This window comes from Cynoglossus semilaevis, chromosome 1 (genome assembly GCF_000523025.1).
Source record: "Cynoglossus semilaevis isolate Cse_v1.0 chromosome 1, Cse_v1.0, whole genome shotgun sequence".
In the NCBI taxonomy this organism is placed as follows: domain Eukaryota; kingdom Metazoa; phylum Chordata; class Actinopteri; order Pleuronectiformes; family Cynoglossidae; genus Cynoglossus; species Cynoglossus semilaevis.
In genome coordinates this window covers 29,855,705-29,878,448 of record NC_024307.1, presented here as the reverse complement: position 1 = coordinate 29,878,448, position 22,744 = coordinate 29,855,705, and the positions used below count along the sequence as shown (strand labels likewise).

Genomic DNA, 22,744 nt, shown 5'->3' with positions numbered 1-22,744 from the left:
GAACATTTCCAGTAATGGAGGACAGGGCTTGGCGCATCTTAGGTTCATTTTTGGCAGCTCATTTGGATCCTCCTGACCTTGTCCTCTTCACTTTGGATAAACTTTGAAGCCTATGTCCAAACAACTTTTATTCATTCATTCAGTTCATTTAGACAAGCAACGTTCCTTAACCTGGAAACTAGGATATCTTATTTCAGGGCAAATGTAAATGTAAATTTTGCCAGATAAGGGAAATACCATATGAAATTACACATATAAAACACAAATAGTTATCTGAGCAGAAGACTTTAACAGATGTGAGGTTTGACTATGCAAAATTATGTTTGGCTATCTCTTTGACCATATGTGATGACGTCCAACTTATCTGCTTTATATAAACACTTAAACATGTGAAGGCTGCTGTGTGTAATCAGTCGGATTAAATGGATATGTCTATAAATTTGTATAAGAGAGTGAGACAAACAAGCTGGGAAAAGGGGGGTTGGGAAATCACTGTACTGAACATTGAGTAACAACTAAAGGAACTTCACTCATTGGATATGCTAAAAAAAAAAAAAGAATGACTTAATGGATCCCAGTCAAAGTTAATACTGAGACCAAAGGTCACACAAATAAATCAATGCATGAGGGACAGTGATGGCTCGGTGGTTAACGTAGTTAAGTAGAATGTAGACTTGGGTCTGTAAGCGTGCCACTGAGGTAACTAGAGCTGCGACCGGCCCCCTTTGGTGATGGTCACGTTTGATTGTATGCAGTGGTGTGCTGTGTCAAAATGACAGGTAGTTCACTCACTTACATACATTTTTTCTGTATAAATATTAAAGGCTACAGTGGGTCAAAAGTTGTCAGTCATTTGGAAGTTTTTTGTTGGTGTGTACCAAAGGAATTTACTTACTCACCCCATTAGAATAAATCCAAAATTGAAAGGACAGTGTATTTTTGTGAATTCTGTAATACTCAAGTGCCACTGTTGAGGTTAAGGGATTATTCTGTATTTTGCTCATATGGTTAGTAGTTTAGGCTAAATATTACACTTTGACCTCCAATTTTACCACTTTATATTTTCTCTGGATAACTGTGAGGTCTTCAAAGACCTATCTTTAGTGAATAGGGCCTGTGTTCTCTCCCAACTCCAGGCATCCCCAGGGTCCAAGTCCCTATCTTTTTGACCTGTTTCTCTCTCTTTATATATATTTTTCCATCAAGGTTCACTCAGCTGTATCTTTCTTATTTCAGCCTGCAAACCCTCTGGGATGCTCTCGTTCCCATTGCATAGCCTGCCTTTGATTTTGTTGATACCTCACCTGCACAGAAAATTCCATAACCATACATTACCTGCAAAATGTATGAGAATACTAAGCTGTTGTTAAAAAGAGCCACAAAGCATAACTAAAAATAATGTTCACATTAATTATGAGTGCAGTGTTATATTTTGATAAATTGCTCAGCTGTTTCTAGAGAAACTTGTGTACATTTTTTATATTAAAATCTAAATATCCCAATATTACATAATCTTACATCTTTGGAGCCCTAAACAACTTTTAATAACGTTAGAAAATCTTCAAAAGACTCACTTAAGTCAGTTCAGCCATGAAACGACCACAGATGAGCTCTCCATGTCTTAAACTCTCACAGCTTTAAAAAATAGAAAGTGTTACAGAACTTCACGTATTGGAATGTCTGAGGTGTGAGCAGCATTAGCAGTGCATCATGATGAAATGCTTGTGTGCGTAGGAATGAATGATCTTTGCATTTGTCACCAGTACAGAGCTTAGCGTCCATCAGTGCTTCCGGCGAGGTGCGTCTGCCACTGAGTGGGAACAGAACGGGCCAGATTGTGTAGGGAGGGAGGCCCTGGCACATGCCCAGGTGCATCTGAAGCCTCCTCTGATCCTCCAATGTGCTGTTGAGCTGCTCAATCCCTCCGACACCTGCCAAACACCTGCTTAGCTTGATTGTCAGAACGAAAGCTCGGCTATCGGCGAGGGTTGTCGGAATGGTGCGGAGCTCTGCTTTCATCAGCAAGCGTGGTATTGGACAGGTGAGATTGCAAACTGATGTGGGTCGAGAAGATAGCCGCTTTGTCTGTGTGATGGTTGAGTAGAAAGACCTGGTTTGACAAATGCAGTGTCGCAGCCACATGTAGATGTTTGTGCTTTACTGCTGATATTCACTATGTTTGCCACCTGACCATTGAAGTAGATTTATATTACAAACCCCTTACTTGAATTCCTAACTGCGTGTTGTCTATAAAGTGAAAAACACTGTGTAATAAAGTCCTGCATTGGCATGGATTAAATATTCACATGACTACTATCTCTGGTAATTAATTTAGCTCTGCATATATGGGGTGTGGGTCATCATCAAAGCGAGGCATAGTCAACACTGAATGAGCTGAGTGTAATTGGGAGAATAAAGAATTCATTTGACTAATGAGAGGCTGTTATGGGAAGCATTCCTTAGATGGAGACCTTAGGCCTTTTTTATCCTCGCTCCTCCCACTAATAGCAGAAGATGAGTGTGGCTCAGCTTTATGACTTTCTGATTGAAGCCATTTTTTAGATGGCAATTGTAATTTGTGTTTGGTGGGGCTCATAGGTATTTTGCCAGACAGAGGATGACATATGAAGGACTAATTCAGTCTGTATGTCAGGCCTGTTGGTAGGTCTTTAAGTGACAGGAGTCAAGTGACAGCCACAATCTGACATTGTTGAGGCTTTAGACAGCTTTAACAGTGCCAAATCACAGCATTTGGCAGGAATGTAATTGAGTCAATGAGAGCAAAAGTGAAGGGACATGTTTCGGCTCAACTGCACTGGTGAGGGCATCCTGAACAAAGATGTCGAGAGTAAAATGGTCTTGGCGAGTAGGAGGTGGTGGTGACAGATAAATGAGGCCATTGCTGGCGGAGGGAGGAGGAGAGAGTTGCTTGCAAGCTCCCCTGCGATCTGTACCTGCCAAGTCCCTACCCTGAGCAGCTGCTCGCAACTCTGAGAATGTGTAGCTGCCCACTCCCACACCACATCCATCTTCTACGGATTCCAATGTGACTCTTCTGAAGTGTTTTAGGCCTGGATGCTACTGGATATGTATTTTTACTAGGGCTGTCAAAGTCAACCTGTCGATTCCACGGTCCATCCAATTAATGTTGCTTTACACACATTTCATGCACTTTTGGGGGGTTCAACTTTAGGTCGGTTGCCTGGCTTGCTTTTACCCAGCCCACTGAGCGGGTGAGCAAGTAAGTCAACTGCTAAGTCAAATGCCAAATGGGTTCCAAAATACTGTAGAAAATCAACGAACTCTGGGTGCATTCTACAGGCACCTGTCAAGTGACTAAAATCCAAAAGAGTTTTACTTTCATATATTTTTCTTGCAATTTTTCCATACATTTGGAAAAGCCCACAAACAAAAAAAGGGTTGGGACACTTTTTCAGCTGTTTTGTCATATTTAAGAATTTATCTTGATTATTTCTGCTCAGTTGTTGTAACAATTAATCATGATTTATAGGGAGTTATCCACGGCTAGCCATTTGACAACCCTGATTTCATACATTCACATCATCAGCTGCATTAGCTTTATCCTGTGGTGTTAATACAGACTTCAGGTGTAATACACAAAACATTCAATGCTAGAACTCCTCACAATTTGCTCTCATTGCATTGATAAATTATCTTGTTTCTCACGTTTCATTTCCTGATACTGCACCGCACTGATATCCGTTTGAAGGCTTTGATGCAAAATTATACTTTCACAGCACTGCATTATTTTTGGCAACATGGCTTTAATACAGTGTTCATAGATCAAGCCCACTTTTTGACACTTTAAATTCAGCACTAACAGCTCTGTGAGCTGTTTTCTCAAATTTCATTTCCTGGCTTGGTGGTATTTTCACAAACTGCTGCCTTTGGCAGAAATAACCTAAGACTGATATAAATATGCCACATTTCATCCTCACCGTATATGAAAATGTGCCCCGCTCTTCGTACTTTTCAAAGAACCCCAAACCCGACGTTCCCCTCCACTCACAAGCTGCCACCTGCCATTCATGAGCCACAGTGTATAAGTTGCACCTGCAGTGGTGAGTTATGTAACAGGCCACTTTGAGATCCGTTCATTCAACATGCCCTGCATCTGCAATGATTTCCCTCCATTAAAAATCGGGGCACATGGCTTCTCTTATTCATAAACTGAAAAGGGTTTCAATTAGGCCTTTGTGGCTATCCTCCCAGTGGTTTGCGTATTTAAATGAGACAATTCTCTTGGGGAGACAATAGCGGAGGTCTTTTAAATCGTAGCTTGAGAAACTGCAATTCACGGATGATGAAAAATTTCTTCATAATTACAGCAAACTTGCACATGTGACTGCCACATTTTCTCTAGCAGTGCTTTTGTTGGAAATTTAAAGGCTACTTGTCGCGAAAAAGAGTGCTCCATTATTTTTATAGTGGCAATCTATAAATGTCCTAAATATTTTTGGTGAGTTTACCTCCTTCGTCACGTGCAGCTCTTGATGTGATGTTTTCAAGCTCAGGCCTCCCTCTGGGTGAACCCGACTTTATATTAGGTGATAATGAAAAGTCCTCGTCAAGATGCAACACTAGCCAATTAAACTGACTACAAAGGAAGCAGAAAGCTGCAGAGACTGCTACCCCAGATGCAAGGGCAAATAAATAGCACGAGAGGATGAAAAAAAGAGTAAAAAAAAAAAAAGGCAACGTGTGTTTTATTGCCGTGCTCCTTAGGAAAGAACTGCTGCATTTAGCCCTGACTCAATTCCATCTATAGCACACAATTCCTTTTTAGATCCACGGGATACAGGAAGTGAGGCTGTACTAAGTGGGATCAGGTCATCACTATGTCTGTGATTGCAGCACAGCTCTGACCTGAGAGTGCAGTCCTTTGTTTTGTGGAAGCAGTGAAAATATAAACAGTGCAATCCAGAGAAGATGAAGATTAAGAAAAACAACATTGAATTAAATGTTATATTGTCCCATAGATGTGCTGCAGTGGAAGAGGTATATTTCAGATTTTAGTGAGGTTTCTTTTTGATAGTAGGAGAGAGAAACTACCACTAAATTATTATGCAGATTGGACTCATTCAGTTACATTAGCTTAAAAAGGAATTATTCTCTGTACACTCTGAACAAATCCAGCCTTCTCTTCGCTGCTGCCTTTCCTTTTTAATATGCAGAGGTTGTCCTCTAATATTTTACATAACCTGTGTGGCTGTTTGGACCTGCCTAGCTTGAAATTACAGGCCAAGTCCTTGATGCCATATTATGTTTAGCTCTTATGTTTTATTGAATGATATGATGAATATTTAACTTGCTATTCTCTGGGATGACCTTGGTCATCAAATGTACATTGTATCATACAAAGATACTTACATTCATGCTTATTTTGATAATTTATTGTATATTTTTGAAGAATTGTATTTGTTTTTCACATATTTGATATCTCACTTTCCTCATGATAAAACGTATCAACGATCTCTAAGGGATGAATAGATGACAGATGCTAAAGTCACTGTTGTGTACACTACATACTGGCATCTCAGAGAAGGAGTTTGAGCAGACAATTTCAGACAACAGTGCTGTATTCAATGCTGTATTGCCATAGAAGTCTAAATCATAAGTGCATCTGCATTTAGATCAGCCACAGACAGCTGTACTATCTACTGTAGATCCCTGGATAGATTTGCATAATGTAGGATTGTGGCCAGGGTGATTCTTATTCATTGAGACAGCGCTGCATGGGCAGATGGAAACGTACGATGAACTGCACTCAGTGTTCCTCTTTCTGTCAGAGGATACATCCTGTTGAAAGAAACCTAGAAACACAGCACTGCTTGAGTCTCAGTGCTATGAGCAACGTTACGTTGATGCTTTATATTTGTAAGATGCATTGTGAATTGACAGGCCGAGGTAAAAATCACAAAAATAAAATCCTTGCTGTGAAAAATAAAATAAACTTAATTTAGCTGCTCCTTAACAATTTGAGGAGTCTAGAGGGTTATAAGAAAATAAACCAAAACGGTCAGCCAGCCTTTAAATAATCTGAAATGCATGGAACACCTCAACGAGATGACACATCTATCTCTCCTGCCATCTCTTTTAACTACGGGTGGGGTGTGAAAACAAGTCCCTCAAGCATAAATAAGGGAGCACTGCCTATTAGTGAGGGGGCACAGGGAGAGGCTGAGAGAGAGAGAGGAAGTGAAGGGTGGTAAAGGAGATTGCCTTGTCTCTGTTTCAGTTTAAAGTCAGTGCAGAAATCTTGGTGGTGTGTGTGGATGCTTCAGACTTAAGAAGAATAAAGTCACATCAAAATCTTCTGCATATGTGAATCCAAAGTGACATTAAATCAGGTTTTCCTTCCTTAAGGGTTCCTGTGTCATTTTAAACGATTGGTATTTTAAAAGTTTAAAGCTTTTTTAAATTAATTTATTGCAGTACTAAAATGCATTTCCTTAAATAAGAACATTTTGTGCAGAACAATCACAATGCATAATAGAATATTCAATTCAATATTTAGCCACCTTCCTGCTGCTGCTTCCCCTTTACTAGTTACTAGTCCCAATTTCCTGTCAGTGCATCGAAGATCTGGGAAAATTGTGATCTCTTACTGGAAATGCATGGGCAAAAACAGGTTTCGACTGGATTAGACATATTTCCAGAAATCCTCCAAAAGCAGCACAGCTGAATCCAGTCTCACTTTTTAAATTCCTTGTGTATCTTGGTGGCCACATCTGAAACAGTACTGCTGATAAATTTTAAGATGGGCTAGAAAATGAGAGTTAAATAATATATCAAAATCTAAGAGATCAGAATCCAAATAAAATTGAGATTAATTTGGGTTTACCCTCTTAAGTATATTAAGATTTCACATATTCCTTCAGGGCTGCAAGTTGAGAGTTTATGCTAATATTATTACAAGTTATGGATTTATGATTAATGATTAAAATTGTGCTCCAGAGAGGAGGTTTGATGCTGTTTTGTTAGAGAAAACTATGTAGGAAGAAAATGTATCTTGGTATACGTCTCTCTCGTTAACATCTAAAGCACCTTTATTGCTGCTGTTTATCTGTTTACCTTCTTCAAAAACACTTTCTATGACAGAGTTGCCTGACTGTAGCTGTTTCTCCGCAGATGTCTCCTTGTACTAAATACCTTTAGTGTGGGCCTTTATAAAATGCATTATTATTATTTAAATAAATATTTGACATTCTTCCGACAACTCGGTTACAGCACATTCCTCCCAGAATGAGGCTACCCTACATATCAAAGAATACATGAGAGAAAATGATTGACGACCAGTGTAAAACAAATTGACCCATGGATTAGACTGGAGTTAATTTTCATAGGTATTCCCTGGAGCTGACACTTTTTATATTAATATAACCCTTATACTGTTACATATCCCACAGTAAGTGTACTTTTTTTAAATGAGTGGCTCAGTTAACATTTCATATGGTGAGAGTTTTTTTTTTTTTTTTTTTTTTTTACATTATAGTTAACCTTTGTTGTAGCACAGAGACAGGTGTGATGATAACATAAAGGGAAATGTTTTGTTCATAAAAAAGAAGTCCTAACATCATATTCCTAAACACTCTGCCTGCAGGCCACCAGTTGCCAGCCTTTGCTTTGGACTACTGGAGTAAACAGACTTCAAATGCAGAAAAACTCCCCCTCGTGTAATGACTAAAACCCATGACCCAAAAACAGACACACATACACAGCCACGCATTACCAACATCATTTCCTGATAGTGCTCTCACTACAAGTTGAGTTTGCCAAAAACATGTTCCCTAACAGGAAACAAAGCACATCTTTCTCCAGAATCGGTGGCATTGATCCCAGTGCCTTTTGACTTTCTGTTCCATCACTGGATAAATGCTTAGAAGCAGCTACCATTATAACTTTCCTGTGTCAAGACATTTAAACACTGGAACAAACCGAATCATCAACATTCCATTGTCTGGGCATGGAAACGAATTACAATCCAGCTGGTGATGATTTAAACAGCACTTTATCTTAGCCTTCAGCTTCTCAATGCTACATTTCTCATAAAATTCTTTCAGGAGAAGATTAAGTCCTAACCTGGACGTTAATAAATCAGCTACAATTCCAGCTGTTTACTTTACACATGGACGTAACATTTCACAGGGAGCTGTCCTCAAATGTGTTTATGAAGAGATCAATCAATACATCTGACCTATCACCTGCAAGGGCTTGTCGAGGGTATTATTTCAGGTTTACAGCCCTTCAGTGTGAGAGCCCTATTGATTGTTAGCCTTCAGGAACACATCTGGTGAAAGGACCTAGTCTGAGTTTGATCTTTGATCTAAGCTTGCTCACTAGCAGTTCACAGCGACGTGAAAATTTATGATAAATGTGAAAACACGATACTATTGATAAACCTTGCCTTTGATGACATCCTTTTCTAAATGTAAATATGTTAAGGAAACAACATTTGTCAGTACAATTATTTTGATCATTTTATACAGATTTTCTGCAGTACAAGTCCTACATCAAAAGTAGTGCTAGTGTTTAGTTTACAAGAATCACTCTTTGTATTTTATATTTATTTTGAGTACAGTGTAATGTTCCGCATTTACAGGTAAACTAAAATCCTCTGCAACTCACACCAAATAATTAATAATTCACAGCTATTGCTAGTCTCAATTTGAAGCTGTGCACTTTACCGCAGAATTGTCACGTTGTCCTTGGACAGGTTTTTTCAAGAGGTCTGGCCCATTGTGTCTGAAGCATCATCATCTGAGAGATGCCTCTACATGTTCAGTGAATCACCAGGGTGTTGTTTTCTGTCTGGTCGTGTTATGTTTCCGTTTGTTGATTTTCACTGATAAGCATTTTCTGTTTGCACATACTGGTCTGTGGGTGTTAGAAAACTAAGACAGAAACATGATAGCCATGCACCGTTGCACTCAAGCAATCTATTTATAGCAGAATGGCTAAGTAAATGTCAGGTACCTGATGGTAGATGCACCCTGAACAAAGAAATTCAGTGTTTCACTAATTGTGCGTCTTGATATTCCATTCAGCTCTGCACCAGAGTGAATTAAAATGACTTAGAATTACATCTGTTTCTTTCTGCTTATGTGTACAAAGCGCCACCGTTATATTTAAGTGAATCGCCATTACTGTCTGCTGAATCAAATACAAGCTAAGTTGTCGTATATCTATTTCATTTTCACTTATAGTGAAAAACCAAAACTCTCCATGCTGTGATTGAACTTCCAAAATTAACATCACAGCCACCAGCCCCATATAAGCTAAAAAGAGGTTCTTCAAAGAGTTTTTCAAGTCAAATAGGTGGGTGAGGAAGGATTAGTGAGTGAGAGAGGAGGATGGGTGAGGATCAACATTAAGACATTAATTAACATTTGCAAACATTTTTTTTTTCTTTCTCATGTTCCTGGCAGGATGCAGCTGCTCACTGTTAATGAAGAATCAGGTTGTGTATCACTGGTCTCCCATACAAAATGCCTGATGACTCATAAATAATAGTTATATATATTTATAGATCATACAATAATTTACAATGATAGAAATTTTTAATTAAAATGCTATCATTTGTGTATGAATAGTTCCATTGTTGAGATAATGATTCTGAATTCATTTTGTAAATAGGTTATTAACTAGCCTAATGATGCTTATGTGCATACTTCTTTCTCTACATGTGCATATATTCAATAGAGTTAGAAAAGGATCATCATTTAGTGACCCACAAGAAAACAACATCAGTAGGGTTTCAAAAATTACATTACATGTCCCTGAAAAGCTGAGACAATTGTAATACAGACTGATTATTGATGAGGACAATAGCTTCATGAAAAACACTTCTACATACTGGTATTCATCTTTTTGTTCAATATAGAGAAAACAAATCTGTCTTATGAACATTTTTGGTCGTGTGGAGGAATATGTTCCATCTGTGATATTTAGAATAAATCCTTGTGTTTTTTCGGATATAAAATTTAAAATCATTGGACAGATCTAATGACGAGTAATTTTTTTCTCGTCGACACACCTCACCTCTGTCACTCTTTCATCATCCTGGCTGTAATTGATACACAGGACCATCAGTGTGAATTAATGAATCCAAAATGGGCCCTTTGATGTGAGCAGGGCTGTGACATATTAAGATTTGTGACGGACTCAGTCAGAACCAGATCGCATCTTAGGAATAGCTGACTCTGGCATTGGTTAGCCAACATCCATCACATGTAGAATCAGACTAGTTAGAAAAAGAATCTCTCAACTTTGGCACTAGATCCTTCATATTAATCAAATCTGGACGGACATATAATGTAATTGTCAGAGGATGATTAGTTGTACCGAAATACTTCAACTTATTTCAAGGAGAATCAGCAATGGCGTCACTGCTCTACTACTGTTAAATAAAATAGCAGTGGGAGAAGCACGTATATACTCCTGCTGTTGTTCACTGCACTTGACCTCTTCAATAAGGTTAAAGGAGCAAACACAGGGATCAGTCCTCGTGCAGTTAAAGACATGGTAATAAGACATGACCTCAGTAACTGCTGAAGCTGAGGGTGTTCTGACTGCAAAAGAGATAATCTTGCACTGGAGAGAACCCTGCAGCCAACAGAAAGATGAAAATGCTCTAATGGAGTGGAGATAGAATATTACTGCACACTGCTACACAGGCATGCACAATTATATCCAATGGTACGTGACAAGGATATTTGGCAGGGCAGTGACTCAGATCAGATCAAACAGTTTAAATACACGGCTCTTGAATAGGAGTTTAAGCATTGATTTGGTGAGGGTTTTGAGCAGAACTGCATATGGTTCTCAAAGTGGGGCTAATATAATTACACTGGTATCTGTTAAAATTAAATGAAATGTTGATGGCTAGTTTTGTCACCTCAGGGATCCCCTAATCTGGGGCCTGAGTTTGCTTCTGTTTTTCTATACTCAGGGAAAAAAAGTAATTTCAGACCCTGGCGAGTTCTTGCATTCGTACAAAATGTTAAGTGGAGCCTCTTGATAGAATCTAGGTTGTATTAGTCACTCTAAAGTGCATCAACATCAAGTGCTTAAGAAACAGCATGGTTGCACTGCTCAATCTAAATCATGACAGATACAGCACTGTAACTGAATCACTGATGTACTCTACATCAGTGATCCCCAACCCCCAGTCGCTGCTAATAAAGTTGCATACATGGCTTAACATTTATTATTATAGTTAGAAAATATCAGTTTTGATTCCGGTTGTATCATTTTATTTAGTTATATTTATCCATCACACCTTAAAGGTTGGTCTCCAAAAAAACTTTCAGACATTTAACTGGTCTGTAGCGCAGAAAAGTTTGGGGACTGCAGTTACTGTTACAGCTTGTTGCTAAATTGTTGATACTTTTGGTCCAAAAACTTTTTTATTTAATTAAGGCTGTGCAAGTAAATGCCTAATTACCATGTTGATGCCTTAATCGAGCTGAACTGTTTTTAAAGTTACTGTTATTTTGAGAGTGAATACCTCACTGACTCTAGGCTGCTTAACCACATACAAATGGATGACAGGTAGAATGGGTTTTTGAACAGTTCCAGCTTTGGACTGAGGCCATCACACGTCTCATCCAATCTGGGCCATTTGTGTGAAACTGCTGCAGCACAGTGACCTAGCCTATATCGCTCTAATTGGTAACCTCAAATGTTGAGATGTGGTTACTGAATGAAATGTACGTACATTGAATTCTGTACAAAAACATGTGAATAACAATGATTAATTACAGTAAAAACAAGTTAAAACGTTTTAATCATTGCAAAATACTGGACTTTGTATTCTATAATTTGCAGTTATGGACCTAATATATTACCATTTGTTGGTTCATCTTAAATAAATACACCCAATACTGATGTTTAAGTATTTGATTTATTATCGTGACATCGTTAGTTACCAGAAAAATCAGGAAAAAAAACAACCAAAAAAACAAAATCCCTAAATGCAAAACACCTAGGCATACTGCCTCTCAGTGTTCATGCTGTTATACTGTGCACTCAGAGTCAAATAAAGAACATTGTTGACATTCACACTGCAGGTTCTTCAGGAGCATTTGTACCATTCATTGTATCTCTACCCGTGTCAGATGATATTGTAACTCAGCTCCTACATTCTCTCGCAAATGATCTAGGCCGGCATTCGCCCAAGCCGAAAGCGAAAAGCTTTCGGCTGTAGCATACCTACAAATCATTCTCTCAGTCAGTGATTGACCTCATGGTTGGAGCAGTTTTACCAGGGATTGTGAACTGTTCAGGCTGATTTGTTTGCTGTAAATGTCAACAGCCTTGAACCCTCTGGTCAGAGACGTTGAAAAGAAAGAGGCAGAACCGTCCTAGCACCGATGAAATTTAGTTCACCATAAACTCCATTTGTCATCAGCACATTATCCTGCCTTCTTCTGCAAGAGACTGAAGCAGAAAAAGTACCTGTTGTGGAGTGGTTCGAATAATGGCTTTCTTGGCTGTATCCAAATACAAGGAAATGTTTGATTAGTTTGTTCTCATCGCCATACTTTTATTTTAAACATAAGCTAACAAAGATAGAATTTCAAAAATCTAAAAAAAAAAAAAAAAACATAAAAAATAATTTCAACTGCTTTATTGGTGGTAATTGTAATGCAGTTTATTATTTTTTACATTTGTGTGTATAAGGTCATACATTTTTACTGCAGATTTTCATCAAAAATGTAAAGAAAAAAACTATATAAGAAAAACTATATAAACTATATAAGGTCTACTTGCACATCTAAGAGTTTTTTTTTACCCACCAGCAGAAAGGAATACTATTCTAAAGCCTTCAAGAAGCTTATTGATATTTTCTTTCACAAGTCAATTTGAACCATGTTTAAAAAACAAAACAAAAAATGTCAGTTAGGCCTGTTCTATTTCTCTAAGTATCAATTTCTGAGAATGTGTGGTTATGGCTAAGAGAATGTGAGCGCAAACACAACAACAGCGTTGGAAATTAAGCACCGATAAATAATACTGAACGCTGTTACCTGTGAGTGTGTGTGTGTGGGGGGGGGGGGGGGGGGGGTTGTTTTTTTTTCTCCAGCATGTAGTGATGTTTATTCCACTCTGTAATAAACCTCCACTATACTGTAATTAAAATGTCTTTCTCTTTTACCAAGAATATACAGTGGATATTTCTGCACTGTGCTGGTGTTCCTCTAATATAATTGAGTCCATAACTAATAACCTGCTTTCTGTTTGTGGGCCTGCAGAGGAAAAAACTGTGTCTTAAAAATGCCATTTAAAGCAAAAGGGGCAAAACATGTGGTCCCAGCAGATTTCCAAAGGCCTTGATGAGCCTTTCCAGCTAAAGTTGGGATTATTTCCGCAGTTGGCAGTTCATCACACTCGCACGCGGGAGGCTCTGAGGGAGAGAGAGAGTTGTCAGGAAGGCATTCGGCTGCCAATTAGTATGAATTGGGAGTAAAATAAGGGCTGCACTGTTGCATTTTTTTTTTTTTTTTTTTTTGCAGGGGGCTTGTTTCACTAGCGCAGTGCACATTCCCACACATTAGAGCTGTTTTCAACCAATTATTTGAGTGATCAAACCTCCCATAGACTCACATCACTCTCTGTAGTGAATTTGTGAAAAGTGATATTATTTAGTATTGAATCACTGTGCCGTTTGTAGGACCTAATACGCAAGTGATTTTTCAAGTTCTTATAACTTGACAAATGTCTAAAATCTCATATCTGTGTGTGACCATAACATGCAGGTAATGATGTGCTTACAAAACGGCAGGATGAAGGTTCACTTCGAGCCGTTTTTGTCAATTAAGCCTCAAACAGGAGGCAACAGGATTGCTCAAAAGACAGTTAATTTGTAAATCATTTTCTTGCCATAAATTACACCAGAGATTTGTTTAAAGAAAACACAAATTTTGCCAATTTTATTGAGGTCGGTCCAGTCCAGGCTTTTTCTCTGAGCCTTTAAATGCCAAAGCATTTGGACTGGTGTTGCAATGTTTACACGAAGCAAGTACAAATATTAGTGGACAACATATTCAACTGTCGTGTTAGCTGCTCACAGATTTAAATTTAGGATTTTTTTTTTTCATTTTTGTTGTGCAAAACCCAACTCCCCTACACTGGCAATAATCCAGCAATGATCCAAATTAGTTCAAGCACATACAGCTTTTTTTTACTGAAAATAAATATATTACAATAATGTATGTGTGTATATATATATATATATATATATTACAATAGGAAGAAACTAAGTGTTTTTCTAATTTTAGAAATATTGTTTCAATCTTTTTTCTTTTTTTTTTTTACAACAGTTCTACCATGTTGTAATTTTTGCAAAATTCTAAAAATCAAAAATTTATATCAAAACCTTGTCATTTGCTGGCATAAACCAAACCTTTGGTGGATGCTTCATATATCTTGATAGCTACAACTATCCTGCTGATTGAGAAAGGTCCCATGATGTAATCTGTGTCAGTTTCTCAGTGGTTTTTCACTTGTAAACACTGACCAGAGACATTGGGTTTGTTTATGCTATGGTGAGCGTGTGGGAGGCTGGGTGTGGCTAGTATGGGTTTAAATAGACTGACATATGGTAACACAGTCACACCTAGCACAGTCACACTATGGCTTTCCTCCTGCTAAACACCAGGTTGGTGCTTTGTTGCCTTTAAATGTCCAGCTTAGCTAAAAGCTGAGTAGAATTACAACCAGGACGATGCAAAAGGAGTACACTCCCACTGTGGATAGATGCTTCGCTCCCCTCTCTCCGCCTTTCTCTCCTGTGTATTCAGTGAAAGCATCCGCTCAGTCAGCGGGGAAGGGGAGGGGACTTGTCTGTAAAGAGGGTGTTGTGTAGAAGTTGGAAGCATCCCTGTTTTCTGGAAAGTGCTTAGCATTTTGTGCTGCTGTAATGCTGTTGTAAGCCAGACAAGAGACGGCAAAGGTGTCCATTTACAAGTATGCTTAAAAAATGGCACTTAGACTCTGCTGTTGTGCAGAGTCTGCGATAACACAAGCTCCGAGTGAAAGGAGCCTGAATTAGCCTCTGAGTTTGATGCTGCCTGTTGAAGCTTTTGTAGCTCACCTTAAGGAAAATGAATAGGAAGAAGACTTTGGTGACATCTAGGACTGTGATTGCCTAAAATGCCGTGTTGTTACTACTTTTTTTGGTTTGCTGAAATGTGACATCACTCAAAACTACAGTTCTCATTCTTAGTGCAAAAATATATATGCAAATGAGAAGTAAAATATACATGTTTACAAGTCGAGGGAGAGTACTACATACGTTTATATAAATCTAATTTTATATTAGCATTAGGAGATCATGGTTTTTAGAAACATAAAACAACTGAGCTATTAGCCAATATAACAAAAACACTGTAGGGAATAGTGTTTATACAGCAATTACAATAGCAGTTGTTTTATTATAATGATAAAGATATATATGGATATCATTTATTTATTTTATATTTTATTTGAGCATAACCTTTTACAGGTCAGATGTCCTGAAGCGAACACCACCCACACTTTTGTGAAGCTATGAAATATTCAGTTGACGCTGAGATGAGTTGGGGGCGAGGTGGATGACATCCAACAAGCCAGACTGCTCTGTGTGGCGACACCTCTGGCCTGAAGTGTGTCTCCTTACTTGTCAACCCTTTAGAAGTGTGAGATGACCCCCACTGCCGGTATAGTAATCCTGAATTTTACGTCAGAAAAAGTTGGGATTAAATGATGATTCTGACATTTAGTCACAGGATTTAATAGACACTGATATGAGGAGAGGTTATCTTCTTTATGCCGGATCAACATGGAGGCATGGGGTTGAATCCCAGCTGTTATAGAATGGCACAATGGAATAGATATGTCAACCAGAGAACTGTCACAGAATGCCATCTGTAGCAGCAGGTTTTAATCTACAGGCGTCCATTTCTACAACTTTGGTGTCGTGACAGCCTTTGCAGTACCCACAGTGACAAGAAAACTCCCAATCTTTCTTTGTGTAACCCGATGAAACCGAGGTGTCATCTGGCAAACTAAAAGCTCAATTCTTTGGTGATGTCATTCAAACGCCACATATTTGTGGAAGGTAAATACAGCATCAGATTGGTGCGTGCAGCCAGTATTTTGGTCCGGTGTATTGTTATTCTGAGAAGCTGCTCTGCAAATTGTCTGTGTTGAAAAGAAGAAAGTAAGAGTGTTGTTTGGTCGTCTCAGGAAAAATGCCATTGTGTAGCCTCAGTGGGAGTCAACAACTGGTGGATGAGGAGGAATTGATTTGTCTTTTACTGTAAGCCAAGAGTAATTGACAATGGTCGAGTACTTAGACAATTCCTACCAGGGAAATCATTGGGCAAATGGAGTTAGAAGCAGGTTGTCATTGTGTCTGTACATGTAATAAACATAACAATATCACAACGGTTGTTGTGAATAATCATCGATCTATGTTTGGTTTATAGATACTAATCAGCTGATGCCCTTAATGTTAACGCTTCCTTCTCTTTAATGTTCTCATTATATAATTATTTATTTGTAATTATTATTACTAAATTATTTTTATTGTGCTAAAACTTTAAAATATTGGGACAATAGCTGAACAATTACAAAACTATACAGTGGGTTAGTAGGTGTTAGTTAGATGAAATGTTTATTTTCAAATAAATGCAATCCATTTGGTTTTATGTTGCATTTGTTTCGTTCCGTTTCTTCCATTGGCTCTATACAATAATTAAAAGCAGACCAAGAAATAAATAAATAATAACAACATTCTTAAGAAGGCATTTATTTTTAATGAAACATATTATTATTATTTATTATATTAGTTTTTATTTTTAATAAAATAAAAAGTGCTCCTATTTCCTTCTCAACTTTGAATGTTATGTCTAACAACCTTAGTGATGGTAGGTTTGCATTGTCCATTGTTGATTTAGGAAGGTACTTTATAACTTCATGGAGTGCTGTGCTTTGTCTAACAGTTGAGCTAAATATTACCAAAGATTTCAGTCTTTGAAAGAAAATTTGCGAAATGGTTTAGTCTATTCTGGTTTGTATTAAAGTATCCACTACTTACAGGATGAGTCTCCCTACATGAGAGAATGTAAACATTTGATTAGCTGATTGGCCAATGAGAGAGAGTAAAAAGAAAAAGAAAACCTGATATTTCATTAGTTACAGACACATCAAGGATTCCATTTGCACTGCGCTCCCACCATTAGTGACCTCCAGTGTCAACAGATGTGTTTAAATGTGACCTGATAAGATTTTTTTTTTCATTTTATGAGCTTTGATGTAGTTGATATTAAAGCAAAAATACATTACCTGTGCACATCGCCCCATTTGGTGCTAATTCAGTAAAGTTTTGTTTTTGTTGTAATGCCAGTGTAAACTTGTTTCAGTTAAAAGCACCGAAACTGAAATAGCTGTAAGACGTTGTCGGTCAGCAACAATGACCACCTCTGATTGTAGCTTGCTGCTGTCTCAGTGAAACCACTGGAAGTAGCTTATTAATTCCTCTGCCCTGTGTTTCCCCAACACTCCACTGTGTGATTTATCTCTCCACTCTGTGGCTACAACCCTTAAACTCTTTTCCTCCCACTGTGTCCTGCTTGTGAGCCGGCCAGTCTGGCTTTCTGCGCCTGCCTATGTTTATCATGAGTTCATTAGGGCACACAATGGCTGCTGTTCTCCCCTACCAGCCATTTCCTGAAACTGTTTTTCTCATTGTATGAAAACAGTGACTGTGAGTAGCTCTACTTTTTGCCCTCCTTGCAGAACAACAGCTAAAACAGAGTGATATCAACTTCACGGCTTTCTGCTTTCACTGCTTCCACATTTTGACAGTTTGCATGTATAAATTATGCTTCACAAAAAAAAATCATCTCAATGCTTCTCATGGGTTGCAATATTGTTATGCTTGTCAGTGAGGTGATCAAAGAGACGTTTGAAATAAAGAAGCTTTCTGTATGGAATTCAAATCTGCCAGCGTCTAATTGTGCAGTTAAGTGAGAGAGATACACAAAGCCTGATGGTGGCTTTTATTATATTTTGTTGTTATTCATTAATGCGATGCACTCTTTTTTTTTTTTTTGCACTGAGAAACATCAGCACCATTTGTTAGAAGACTGTTTAGCAGAGATGATATTTATGGTGCCTACTTTCTTCTACCGGAAATTGTCGGCAGTATTACCTGACTGTATGTAAATTGATTTAATTGAATACTTGAATAAGCTGAGCTTATCCTGCATACTGGCCCACACCATGCCTATTCTCTAAAATTCAAACAGCAACTGAGCATCTTTACTACTACCACCTACTGGATCTTGTACCACTGCTAAATATTTCCAACCAGTCTTGTCCTAATCTTGCAAAAAAAAAAATACATGTATACAGAAACACAAGCAAACTCCCAATATAACCACTTAATCATCTGCTATTGGTGACAAACACAAAATAACAGGGAACATTGATTTATAAATGTAATTTTCCAGTTTGTTTGTACCGTAAAAAAAGAACATGTTGGCCTTGTCTGTATCTGAGATTCACTCTTGTTTGTGCATGGCTTTTACCCTGCTGTCATCGCTCTGTGAGGTGACAACAACGGAGCCTCATGCAGATAAATGCCAGATGCTAGGATGCAGATAGAAGACAAGTCGATGTGGACTCCCGCGCCCTCCACTCAGGTTCAGATAGAACCAATGTCCCTCGGCGTTCAGCGGGGGAGCTGGTATAAATAAAAACGCTCAAGTGGAAACATATTTTCCATGGGATTACATGCAGGGAGTGGAAGACTTCGCTTTCTGAGCGCTGTCGCCTGCTTCCTAGGCCGTGCTGCTGTCATCCATCGTCAGTGTGTCACAACAAAGTGGAAAGCATTCCTTATTTGACTCCAATTGTCTTGTTAGTCATTACTTTCCACTCAACACTGAAGCCCATTTCACTACTGACTAGGCCGGCCGTCACCACTGAAACACGCTGACATTCAAGTCTTCCTCCATTGGGGCTCTTTATTTGCACGCGTGTCTATATTTGTGTGTGAATGAGGCTGCGTGCATGTGTCAATTTAAAACACATCAGCGAACGGGAACACACAAGGTGCCTATTATGGCAGTTTAGCTGTGACTCACCGGACGCTGTAGAGCACTTGTGGACTTAACTGAAGTATTTTCAGAGATATGAAGCCATATTTTGTTGCATGGTCATTTGGGTGACCTATTGAGCCACGTAAGACTGCAGGAATACTAACCTGTGGGCCTCTTACATGTGGATATGTGCAACAATTAATCCATTATGCATGAACTTCCTCTTGGGATGGCAGAGAGGAGCTCGGTCAGAATACCAACCTTGTATCGCAGCGTTTCACCCACTGTACGGAGAACCATTCAGAGAGAATCTCATCACATCAAACAGACAACTAAATCAATGGAGGGGTAGCAGCGCGCTGATGGATGCTCGACTCCAGTGAGCTGTAATGAGTACAAAGCTGAAACGGATGCCATCCAGCGATGCAAATGAAGGCATATGGGCGTCATTATGATGACAAACCCAAATAACAGTGTGTTTAGGCTGATTCATCTCACTATAATACATACATGACAAAGACTCTGGAGAAGGACATCCGTAAATAGTTTTTTTTTTTTGTTTGTTTATTTACCTTTAGACAGCTCCAAACATACTTTAGATTAGTTTCTCTGTTTAATAGATAATTCAATTAGCCAACTCTTGGTGGTAAATTGAATTGCTCAATCAATAACAGTGAATATCTGGTTTGCATAGATTTTTTAGTGGTACAATTTTGGTAAAACAATGCAGGTAGACTATACTGACTCAAATTCAACATGCATGTACTACTATACTTATACTTTTGCTTGCAATGTAGAATGAAGATTTCTAGGCTATATCAGAAATCTCTACTTTAGCATGTTTATCTAATTACACAGTACCAACATCTCTGTGTCATGGGATATCCCAAGTTAAGTTCAATTTCCTAAAAGTCTCTGCAAGTGAAATGACTGCAAATGACCAGCATAACCATTGTGATGCCATTTTTGAAGAACCAAATAGAACTAAAATATATTATTCTTTTACACTTAAAAAGTTATCTTTGAAAAAAGGACCAGATTCACATTCCCTGCTGGATACAATATGAGAGAGATAAGGACGCTAAAGTTCTTTTGGATTCATTGTTACCTTTCTCGGTAGAATGACTCTGACAAGTCTGTTCAATACACTGAACTCAATAGCAGCTAATTCTATTTTCACTTTTGCTGTCCTGTGTTCCCGGTCTTGCACTTGTAGGAGACTGACTCATTAAGACGTCGCATTCAATCAGACATCCAGGTGTTTTATGCTTCATTTCCTCTGTATCTACGTGTGCATGTGCAGAAGGGTCTCTGACTGATTGGGGAGCAGGAAGAGGTTAGGGGGGTGGCCATCACTGAGGTTGGAGAAGGTTTGGTCTGCAAAATTACAGAGACTAATTTCTGTTGGCTCATACTGTGTCAGCTGTGACAGTTAAGAGGCCAAAACAGCTGCAGTCTCCACACACTCTCCTTCTTCACCCACCCGTTCCTCCGCTCCACCACTTCCCTCTGTGGCTCCCCTCAACATCAAAGACAGTCTGTGGCACAGTCTCAGCAGTGTTGGCCGAGCGGTTGATGCTGCCATACTTCTATGGTTTAATACTGTGTGAACATCCCACAGTGAATTTGGAAAGCCACCAACTTTTATCCTTTCATTTCAGTCCCGTCATCTTCCATCTGGCCCTTTTTTGTTGCGTCCACACATACACTTCAGCACGTCTCTGGTCGCTTTTGCCTTCTCTTTTGTTTCACATTGAGCCACAGATTGTGCAATCGCCATTTTCAAGGAATGTTGGCCGTGCCGTCTTTAGACACAAATGCCGGAAAACCTGCTGTGGAGAAGGATGCCCCAGAGCTTTTTTCTGATATTCACCAAAAAGATTTAAGAGAGAGTGAAGAACTGAATGATTCCCATGGAGTCCTGCAGGCACAAGCTTTCAGCTGGATCATCCAGCTGTATAATCCTTTACTTGCATACAGGTTGTGAGTTTGCACAAAAAAAAGTTAACAGAAATCACAGATGGACTCTCAATGTCCTGTCACTATTCAGACATGAATAAAGGACAGTGTGCTAGAAAAAACATATTTATAGAAAGGGCTACTTTTGTATTATTATTATACTATTCTTCATATGGACTACTGCACAGTGTAAAATCAGTATTATTTCAGATGTTGTTACATAAATTGTGGGAACCCGACTTATCAAAGCTCACATGAATTAAACTGCATTGAAAATGAACTGCCATTCTACATAGATTGATGTACAAACATTAAACAGCTTGTGAAAATAAATGAATTTGTCCATTATCCAAGACCGTGTTGAGAGCCATAAAAGTTATATGAAATTCTGGAGTGAAAGTTATTGCTTGTGACAGATCAAATCATCGCCACTGCCTTTTTAATTTTTTTTTTTACCTATTTTTTTTCACGACCTCTGTCTGAGTAGACATTACTCCTGAGTTACTAGACTAGAACAAGAAATAATTCAGAATTACCATGACATGGCCTGCTCAGATTTTCTCAAGACAGCATCAGAAATCCAAGCAAGTTTGGTTTTGTTTTAGTATTATACATTGCAAGATACATTTTTCCCATCTGTATCCAAATTTCTGTGAAGTTCTGATACTGCTCAATATGATTGACGATGAGCTTTATGCTCAGCAGTTGAAAATGCAATACTCTGATTGTGGAAAGATGTTTAAAACACTGGTCTACTGGAAACAGTCTTTATGTCAGAAATGTGTCAAAGAGTTTTCCACCCTGGTATTTATAAAATCTCAACACCTACATAATGAGGCAGCCACTCCTAATGAAATTGGTCACACTCACAGCTGTGAAGTGAGAAAAGAGGCAGCATTTCTGCTGTGATAATGAGTGAGAAAATGTTAATGTATAGGCGAAATTTAACAGGGTGTTAAAAGTAGACTCTTCATTTTCACTTAGAGAACACGAGATGTCCTAGTGGATCTTTTCAAAGTAAACCACTCAAAAAATTGCCTGAGACCAGTGGATGCCAAAGTTGCCTTTTCTAGAAGAAGAATTAATTTGAAACTATAGCAGCGGTTGGAATGTTTTTTTGTTAATGTAATTTAGGCCTTTGTGCAAATCATTTTTATTAGTTTTTATTTTCCACCTCTTTTATATCTGAGTTTTTCAAAAACTGACTCATTTTTTTATTGTTTGCAACACTTTGACTTTGAAGTCGTGCGATGTACACAGAATCCCGACCTTATACATTAAACTTCTCAGCAGCAGCCAGGATTAAAAAACAGGCACGATGCATTATGGATTTGTCCTTAGATTTTCATATGCCTGTGCATGCAGGTCTTCAAAAATCTCTGAGGTTTTCTTATTATCGCTGACTGGGATATACTTGAGCTCTGTCATTACTTACAGGTTAATGTATGATTTACTGTGTCGGCAAGATGGGGAAGTGCTAGATTGAGAGCTTGAGGATGAGGGTGAGGTGGTGGGGAGGGGGGCTAAGACCTAACACATTTTCCTGTTTTTTCCCGTTTTTGGCAGATTGCTGTATTCCAGCTCGCAACCACTCTGACACACACGCACGTTTAATCCGAGGAGGGGATTGTTGGGAATCCTATGCATAATAATGGTGGATATTCTTCCTTGCA

At 38.5% G+C, this 22,744-nt stretch overlaps 2 protein-coding genes across 5 annotated transcripts in view; one reads left to right on the top strand and one right to left on the bottom strand.

Annotated features, from left to right (window-relative positions):
- LOC103390683 (5,6-dihydroxyindole-2-carboxylic acid oxidase) overlaps positions 1 to 22,744 on the top strand; it is a 230,759-nt gene that overhangs the window by 94,331 nt on the left and 113,684 nt on the right. The window lies entirely within an intron of this gene.
- LOC103390678 (receptor-type tyrosine-protein phosphatase delta) overlaps positions 1 to 22,744 on the bottom strand; it is a 259,293-nt gene that overhangs the window by 210,975 nt on the left and 25,574 nt on the right. The gene's annotated exons all lie outside the window — the stretch shown is intronic.